The sequence below is a fragment of the Frankliniella occidentalis genome, unplaced genomic scaffold, assembly GCF_000697945.3.
Source record: "Frankliniella occidentalis isolate FOCC.00 unplaced genomic scaffold, Focc_3.1 Scaffold341, whole genome shotgun sequence".
In the NCBI taxonomy this organism is placed as follows: Eukaryota; Metazoa; Arthropoda; class Insecta; order Thysanoptera; family Thripidae; genus Frankliniella; species Frankliniella occidentalis.
Genome location: NW_026267464.1, coordinates 63,074 through 71,997, shown reverse-complemented (window position 1 = coordinate 71,997; position 8,924 = coordinate 63,074). Strand labels below are relative to the sequence as shown.

General features: G+C 56.1%; 1 protein-coding gene across 1 annotated transcript in view; it reads left to right on the top strand.

The window, feature by feature from the left end:
- Nucleotides 1-8,924, top strand: part of LOC113210556 (AP-2 complex subunit sigma) — a gene marked incomplete in the record, with an annotated part of 13,193 nt that overhangs the window by 2,744 nt on the left and 1,525 nt on the right.

The window sequence follows — 8,924 nt, the reverse complement described above, 5'->3', positions numbered from 1 at the left end:
TCGGATGTTGCACTGGTGGGCTCTCTAAAGTAACTTTACTAATTCCTTGTCGGACGGGGACTGACCACCTCTGATGGCTCTCGCCGTGTCGTCTTCCTTGACCGATAGCCAAAGCCGCGCCCCATAACGTTATACCTACCTGGCCGCCTTGCTGCCTGATGACCCACAGCACCCACAGCCTCTCTCCGCCCCTGCGGCTGCGCCACCCAGCGAACAGCGAACCGAGGTGGTTCAGGTCCAGGCCACGCAGATTTCGGACCGGGGTCGCTATTTGTGAGCCACGTATGAGGGGTTCATTGTGATTACGGGACCGTTCCTCGTATCGCCAGAGGGGATGTCACAGCACTTCTCAGTTGTGATGAAGGCGCAAAGTCATTCCGACCCCGACTGCGGTGTCCGAGCCTTTGCTGCGGCGACCTCGTTGTTGAGGCCCCTGCGAGTACTACGTGCCCTGCGGGGTCAGCGGGAAGCAGGACGACTCGGCCAAGTGATAGCGCAGCCGCGCACCCCGCAGCCCGCCCCGCCGCCGTGTACCCCGAGGAATGTGCGAGTGTGTGGGACGGCCCGGGACGGCCATTCAAGGAAGGGGTACGCGGATAGCCAGCCTCTGCGCCGTACCGGCCGTACCCGGTCGCAGCGCCGCGTCTTTGCCGACGGGGCGGGCGGGGCGGGGTCACGGACTGGTCATCCATCCGGCCAGTGGCTAGGCCGGTCACACACCTGGTCCAGTCGAGCCGAGCCGGGTCGCGCATACGTTAATATTTCATCCACCGGTGCGGCGGCGGCGGCGGCGCTTCAGGCCCCGCAAGAGGAGGAGAAATTTGGCGTGGCTTGGCGCGTCCGTGGCGGCGCACTTGAGCACGTGGTGCTTTTAATATTCGGAGGAGGACGACTATACGGAGTCGCCGCCGCGTCGGCCGAATAAGGACCGCGGTGCACGGGACGGGCGGGACAGGCCTCGCAGGTGGACGCGCGGTGGACAGCGCGGGCGTCGCGTCGCGGAAAATGGTTGTTTACCGCGCATGTCCCTTTCGCGGCCCGTGTCTCGCGCGCCCGCGCGGCTGGGTCACCGACGACGACGAGCCGCGCGGCCTGCTTCACATTACCCTGCTTCTCGTCGCCGATCCGATCCGAAAGAAAGAGTGCGTGTGTCTGCCGGTGTGCGCCCCCCATAGGTCGTCGCGGAACACACACACGCAGAAGTCCTTTGGGAACTGTGCGGCGGGGGGCGACACGATCGGCATGATCGGCACGGAGGGAAAGGTAAGTGCAGCAGGCATTTAATTTGTGTGCGGGAAGCCTGGAATAGACCGTCTCTATTAGCGATGCATTATGCATAAGGTTGCCGCTACAGCAGCAGCACGGAGAAGAGGGGCGGTAGGAGGAGGTAGGGTGCCCGCGTCCGCTCCCCACCCCATCCAGCCCCACGCGGAACCTGATGGGTTGTGATGTCGGCCCGAACGGACAGGCCATGGGCCGCTTGGCTGGGCCGCCATGGGATGGGCTCGCAGGCCTGGCTGGACGCACACTCTCAATACAATGTCGTCGAGGCGCTTACAGCACAACAGGCGCCCATTATTCGGTGGCGGCGGCGTGCCTCGAGTGGCGCGACACCCGCAGCCGTCGCCATTCAATGCATCAGCCAGCAGCCGAGAGGTAGCGTCGCGTGGTGTGCTAGAGCGACATTGTATGTGTGGGGACGGGGCCGTCGTAAGGGCGCGTATGTCTTACTGTATAAGGTGGTTATTTTTTAACGGCGCCTCCATTTATGTGTGCCAGTTGCCATTCGTGCATGTACTGTGGTGTGGAGCACGGCAGAGGAGTTTTCATTCGAGGGGCTATAATATTATGTTGCAGTTCACCGGCGCGTCCCCAGAAGACCCTACTAATGAATGATTACGTTGTAGCTTTTTCTTGTCCTACAGTTTGGCACTCGACAGTTTCGCTTCCCTTTCGTCGGTCACGTTTGGCGAACGCGGATCGCGCTCAGTTTGCTCCGGGATTTACAAATCAGTTTTCGTTCCGGCCTGTAGTGGGCGACGATGCTATGCGGTTTCCCCCTCGAAAGCTGGAATTCTGGGTCATCACTATAGTTGTCCACGCGGAGCTGAGTTATGTAAATCATCGTCGGCTGACCGAAATGAAACGCCGGTAATCTGACAGATCGGGGGCCCGACGCGACGACGGTGCAAACACACACTGCGTCGTACAGTTTTTAATAAAATATCCTTGCTGGAACGCTTAATTTTGTGCCCAGTCCTTCTTTCTTCCCTTCTCCCAATTTTTCCTCCGCCTAAAAGCCTCACACACTGGCTGCCATTGATTAATTGTGTGATATATTAACCCGAACTAAGGTTTCCACGTTTAGAACGTGTTTCCGGGGCGGCTGACCGCACCGGTCGGGTCCCCGCCGCGGCCCCCCTCCCCCGGCGCCCATCGCCGCGCCCCGCGCCGCCACCCTCCCCGTCACGTTTCAGATTCCTGCAAGGAATTAGTCACGTCCGTGAAATATTCGACTGCCGGCCGCGGCCGCGCGCCCGTGCGGCGGATGCCCGGAGAAGCGCCCTCTGTTATCCTGTTAGTTTGTTTTACTCCGCAGTGGTACTTCCCTTCTCCTAAGAGAATTCCCCCTCCCTCCGAGAGCCGCCGACCTGTTGGGTGTCCTGTCCGGTGAGTGGCGACCTGCGGCGGCGTCCGATACCGGTCACAGGTAACGGACGTTATTAATAGGTGCAGGGCCACCTGCCACCTGTATGGGCCTGTGGGCCTGCTGACCCGTGCAGACTCCCATGCGGTCAGCCCGAGGTCGGCCTGGCGGTCAGCCCGGCGGCCGGCCACGAGAGGGAGGCTTAACCCTGTCAAGCGGTCCTCGGCGTTACAAATCGCCCCACACAGGGGGCTTCCTTCCGTACATTTATACCATCCTATTTTTTCTCGCACATTTCGCGCAAATTAATTTCTTGACCCAGAGGCAACTTTGCATCGTGCAGGCTGGCGGGGTTTATACATTAGAAACATTCAGCCATTACTCATTCATTTTGTTTTTCTTTATTACCGAGTTACAAATTTTCTTGTTTTAAAAATCAAACAAAAGATGATCAGTTTTATTATACTTTTACAACTATGTCGCCAAAAAGAAACAAAGTGGAAGACAGTCAATTTAGTGTTAGTGTACAGTTGTCTTTTCTCTTGGAATGCGCGTAAAACACGTCCACTCCAGAGGGAAGTCCCCCGCCGCCCGGCCCCGCGGTGCGGTCCAAGCGGGTCCAAGTCTTTGGGTCCAGCACAGCCTCCTCCGCGCACGCGCGCCCCTGCACGAGTGTAGTCAAATGCATGCGCGGACGCGGCCCCGGCGCGACCCTAGTTTCTCCCTCTTGTCTTGTCAGGGCGAGTCGCCTCTCGCATAAAGATCTCGGAGCGCGCAGCTCTATTGCTTATGCAGCGGACGACAGCCTCCTCTTTATGTTTTACTACGTTTTTGGGGGGAGGCTGCTGCAGCATCAGAGAACTCGCAATGAGACTTGTTGTTAAGGCTAGGCGGTGGCCCCTCGCTTTCCGAAATTGGCCAAAATTTAATTCCCGGACGATTAAAAGTAACAAGAGAAAACGAGTTTGTCTTTTCTTTATGGTATGGGTGTGTAAATCCGTGCACAGGCGAGTTGGTCATTTATTCGACTTGGAATCGTGAGCTTAGCTTCCACCATTTCTCGTAGAAGTTTTCGTTAATCTTGCGATCGACTGACTGCACAGCAGCACGGGTCTAACTATGTGCAGCCCCCCCCCCCCTCCTCTCACCTCGGCCCCACACGCGCGTAGCACTTCCAGCGCCCTCACACCTGCGCGGTCGTGGACCACTACTTGTGATGTTGATCGCCCCTCCCCCCCCCCTCTCTCTCTTCCTTCCACTCCTATGGGATGAGGTGCTGATGAGAATGTTTTCCGGCGGGTCGTGCCGCACCGCCCCAACGAGATGAGTTACTTCTTGCATCTTCCTCCTCTTGTACAATTTTCGATAGCGGGCCCTGTCCCAAACCAGTATGTGCGGGGCCCGTGAGTCCGGGAACGACTTCGTGTCAGTCCATCCTCCTCCTGCTCGACCATAGAAACGGTATCCGCGGTCATGCGCAAATAGGGATATCGATCGAAGCGGCGCGGCGTCTTTTCTCTCCGACGTCGGTTCTCAGCGGTTCTCCGCTAAAGTACGAGGCCACGTCGGTTCGCGAATCGTTCATTATCGGTGCGCATACAGGCACGACTTCAGTGACATCTCGTACACAGAAGGTTTTTCTCAGTCGAAAACTGTAGGTCACTCTTAACGCCGTGATCGCCTACGTTTTGGCACTCCTTTTAGGTTGCCAAAATTTTGGCGTCTTTTAGACTGCCTATTGTTGGCCTCCTTGCTTGCAAAAATTTGGCCATGGAAACGGCCAAAAGTTGGCCTTCTTTGAGAAGGATTTTCAATTTTGGCAATATCGGCCAAAAGGGGGCCAATATTCGGCAATCAAAAGAAGTGCCAAAATTTTGGCAACTTAGGTGACTACGGCGTTTACAGTGGTGATACAGAATACTCCTCAAGTATGCTAGCAAACGGCTTCAGTAGCGCTGTGGGTGGCCAGTGGCCACCCGGCGGACAAACGCCGGTAATGTTTTCGTAATGCGAAAGGTCCGCGGAGAGCAGCAAATGGAGACTTTGGACGACAACACTTTCGTCGATTAGTACCCGTCAATGGAAGGGACCACCTGGGCGATTATTCTCCCGTTACCACCTCCTCCTGCTCATCATGTGCAGTTTGTTATTAAAGCCCGCGAGTGCGTGGCCGCGGGGCCGACTGGTGGGCCGAAGGGGGAGTGGAGATGATGTCTGTTTACTCTGTCGCACTCTCCCGGTGACCCCAGCGCTTGACCCCCTGGGTCGGTCCCTGGTATGGTGGTGGTGGGCAGTTCCGGGCCAAGCTGACCCGTTCCCCGCACCCCGTCCGATCCAGCACCGCCCGCTCACTCGCTGGGCGGTGATTCGACAATTTACCAATTTTGGCGCGCACGAGAGAGCTCTTTGGGGGGCGATGAGCAGCGAGATGATGAGGTCACGTACATTGTCCTCTTGCTGCTGACCGCACACATACCGGAGGAAGCATAGCGAGAGAGAATAATACGTGTGCTGTGTGAAAGAAAGAAAGAAAGAAAGAAAGAAAGAAAGAAAGAAAGAAAGAAAGAAAGAAAGAAAGAAAGAAAGAAAGAAAGAAAGAAATACAAAAATTAAGGAAGGAAAGAAAGTTTCAAAAAATATGTTATTTCTGACATCAATAGCACTGCTTTATACCAACAGAAATAAAAATGTTATTTATTTGTCCGAGAACTGGCTTTTCCGCGTGTAGAGCTTTCTCCCTTGACTGTGACACTGGACCTTGCTGCTTGCGCCGGCTTGCACACACTTGCACTCAAAGGTCGCGGAGGAACATGCAGGTGCACCCAATGGGGTCCCCGAGGTATCCGGAGGTGGCGGCGCGGCGGAGGGGTGGCGGGGGGCAGGGGGCTGCAATGGGGAGCCGACGACAGAGCCAATGGCACGCTTGGCGCGCTGCTGCAGCTGCAGCGGGCGGCTCGAGGGCGGGCCTAAGTGGGCCGCGAAAGTCAGGAAGGGACTTTATCTGAAGCATGCACTGTGCTGCTGCTGCCGCCGCTGCTGCCGCCGCTGCTGCCGCTTCCCCGGGTATCGGTGCGGCTCCCATGGAACCTCCTGCTCTTCTCCCCGGCGCGGGTAGCCGGCCGGCCGGACGAACGGCACGAATTAGCCCCGCGGGGACCAGCGGCGCGGCGGCGACGCCTGCAGCAGAGTTAAATTAAATAGTTTACTCGGAATCACGACCGACGGCGTTCGCTTTCAGTTTGCGCGCCTATCGGCGGGTGTGAGGTGAGGGCCGCGAGGGAGCGTGCGAACATGTGCACATTACAATAATCTTGTGAATGTTTGGCATTTTCACACCTTACCGTAGCTTACGGATATCTGTCAACATGCTGGAAGCCGGATGTATTGAGATGAGCTGATTAGATCTAAATGAAAATATTCGCGGAAGTGGCGAGTAATTTAAGTATGAGTTTGAAAGCGTCCTTCTTATTATCTAGAAATTTTCTGCGTCCTTATAATATAATAAATCTAAAAATATAGAAAAATATTTGTTTATAGCATATCACACCTTAAATCCTTCTCCATTTACAGCGAAGCGTCGTTCACAAGTTGAAATCTGTTGAAAAAAATTGCCCCAAAACCTCGCCCAAAACTTTATTACTTTATGCATACAAAAAATGATATCCAAACTTGGACTTGGCATGAACGTCGCGGCGCGCGCATGTGTGAGTGCGCGTGTGTGTGTGTGTGCGCGACCCACATACGGCACATGCATACGGACGGTTTGGAAATGAAATTTATGTGTGCCGTTGTGCCGTGTGCGGTGGGGATGCGCGGAGTACTGCTAGCCTGTTCTGCTGCCTGCCCCTGGAGGTGTGGGCTCCCCTGCGCCTGAACGATACCCACCAAGGCGATACGGACGGCCCTGGTCGTATACCCCGCGAGCCAACGGCGAGCCCAACGGTGCCCCCGGGAGCGGTGCGCGCGGCGTGTGCACGGCGCCGCCGGGGCCCGCGTATGGCCCGCGGGCAGAGTGCAAGGGGGGGCCGCCGCCGGCGCTGGCCGCCGGTCACTAAAGGCCACGACTTTACACGGCGCGTAAAAGGAATGCGACACGCCCGCCACCGACTGCAGCTCCTGGTGGCTCTTGCTTGCTGCGAAATTAAATGCCGACTGATGGTGTACCATCCACTGCCGTGCGTCACTGCACCAAAGTAAAGAGATGGCCCCGCCGATACCAAACGGCAGCGGCGTGGCGTGGGGGGCTCCTGTAAAGTAGTGTTTTTTATGAATATTTTGTCTGCATATTTTTCTCATCTTTAGCTATACACGGTACCGTAAGAAATATCTTCTTTGCGAATTTTCATATTTTGTAATAACAGTTTTTTTAAAGTTGGCATCATACATTTACGACATCCCATTCATTACTGCTCGTTGCAGAAAACCAAGTCGATGAGTAGCGCTTTTAGACGCTTTTAGATTTTTGCAAATTTACAATTTCAAATCGCAATTCCACAACACATTTCACAGTAAAGTTTCATCAACCGAAAAAACATTTCGTAGTGTAGCAATGGTAGTTACCTATGGGATTTTGTTGGCGATCCTTTTTGTCGAGCACGCGCTGCTCTTCCCTCCGGCGCGCGTTGCGGCACGCGTTCACGCGTACCGCCATCCAGGTGTGTCCGCCCGCCCAGATGAGCCCCATGGGCCTCCCGGGCCCTGCCCGGCCCTCCTTTGCGGTGCGAACCGCCTGCCTCATCCCTAATGGTTCGAAATACCGTTGGCCGCCGCGTTAAACTGGCCGCCAGGTGGCAAGCAGCTACCGCGCTTCTTCGTAATGCTTGTTCAGTCCGAGTAACGTATCGGTCGCGGCAAGGGGAGGAGGAGGAGAGGCAATCCTTCCAAAAACTAACAAAAGCTGAAAATATAATAATAATGTTAAAACAACAAACGAGTATAACGTGGACTGTCGCCGTGTCCGTTTCCGATGGCTGAAACACGCCCAACCCCTTTCGGAATGCCGCGTGGAAATGCGAGCGGCTCATCAGCCGCTGCCCCGCGCTCGCTTCGCTACGCAGAATTGATTCGGCCGCAGAGGGATGAGACGTTGACGCGTTGTCCGGCGGCCGCTCTGGTTGTCATCGGGTAGACGGACGGTGCGGCGCGGCCCAGCGCAGCCAGCGGCTTGTTAGCCTGGTCGCTGGCCGGGCCTCCTGAACTGGCGGTGCACCGAGGAAAACGAAGCACTTCATTTTCAGCCGTCCGGCCGGCAGAGACAACCGAGACAACCCCCGTGTGGCCGATAGGGCATTTTGTATTCTACACCTATTCATTCTCACTAAGTGAGATGGCACTTGTAACGTGGTTTATGGGCTCGGCTTATTTTATTAAGGTCTGTTCACTGTTCACAGCCAAAGAAAAAACGTACGCGAGAAAAGGGTCATCAATGATCCAATGTGGTGCTATAAAGTCTGTTTACTATTTTCAAAGTTTTTTTTTTTTTTTAAAGTGTATATCTTTTTCCAGCATTGGTGAGCGCGACTTGCGCATTTGAAGGAGTCCCTCCTCATTTGACGCTGCCGGAGCGCTGAGCTTAGCCGCTCGGTGCGGACCACGTAATGGTTTAAAACGGAAATGCTGTCCTGACGGCGGCTCCTGGAGGGGCCAGTGCGGAGTGCGGCCGCGCCAGTGGGCCGGGCCGGCCGGCCGGCCGCTCTGCGACAAGCCTTTCACTGAATGAACTCCAGATTTCCGCGCTGTCGGCATAAATCTCGCGGACGTAACAGTCCGCGGTGGCGCGATGCCCGTGCGCAAACGGGGCAGCAAGCAGCAAGCGCTGGTCGCGAGCGCGCTGACCACTACGACCACGCGGCGTGCGCGGCGGCGCTGCTCCAGCGGAGAGGCATACCGGGGGACTATAACTGATCGCTCCGCTGTAACACGCGCTCTTTTGGAGGAGGACGTGAAACCCCGCCGCGCTCATCGGCATCCTCGTCGTCGTCGTCGTCCTGTCGCCGTTTACGGTCCCCCCGGCTCGAGGCGCCTGCCGGCTGTCGGCTAGGCCGGCCCGTGGCGCGCGCGTGTTGGGCGGGTCGGCCTACCCGGCAGCCGGCAGGCGCCTCGAGCGGCAGCTCGTCCACACGCCGTAATACTCGTCCCATTCTAACGCTCATTTTAAAGGACGAATATTCGTAAATACTTTCGGTTTTTGACACTACACCTTTGTTTGATCATCTAAACCGTCAAGTCGGAGTTATTGTAATCATTTCCGACAGTTTTCCTGACACCCCCATAGCTG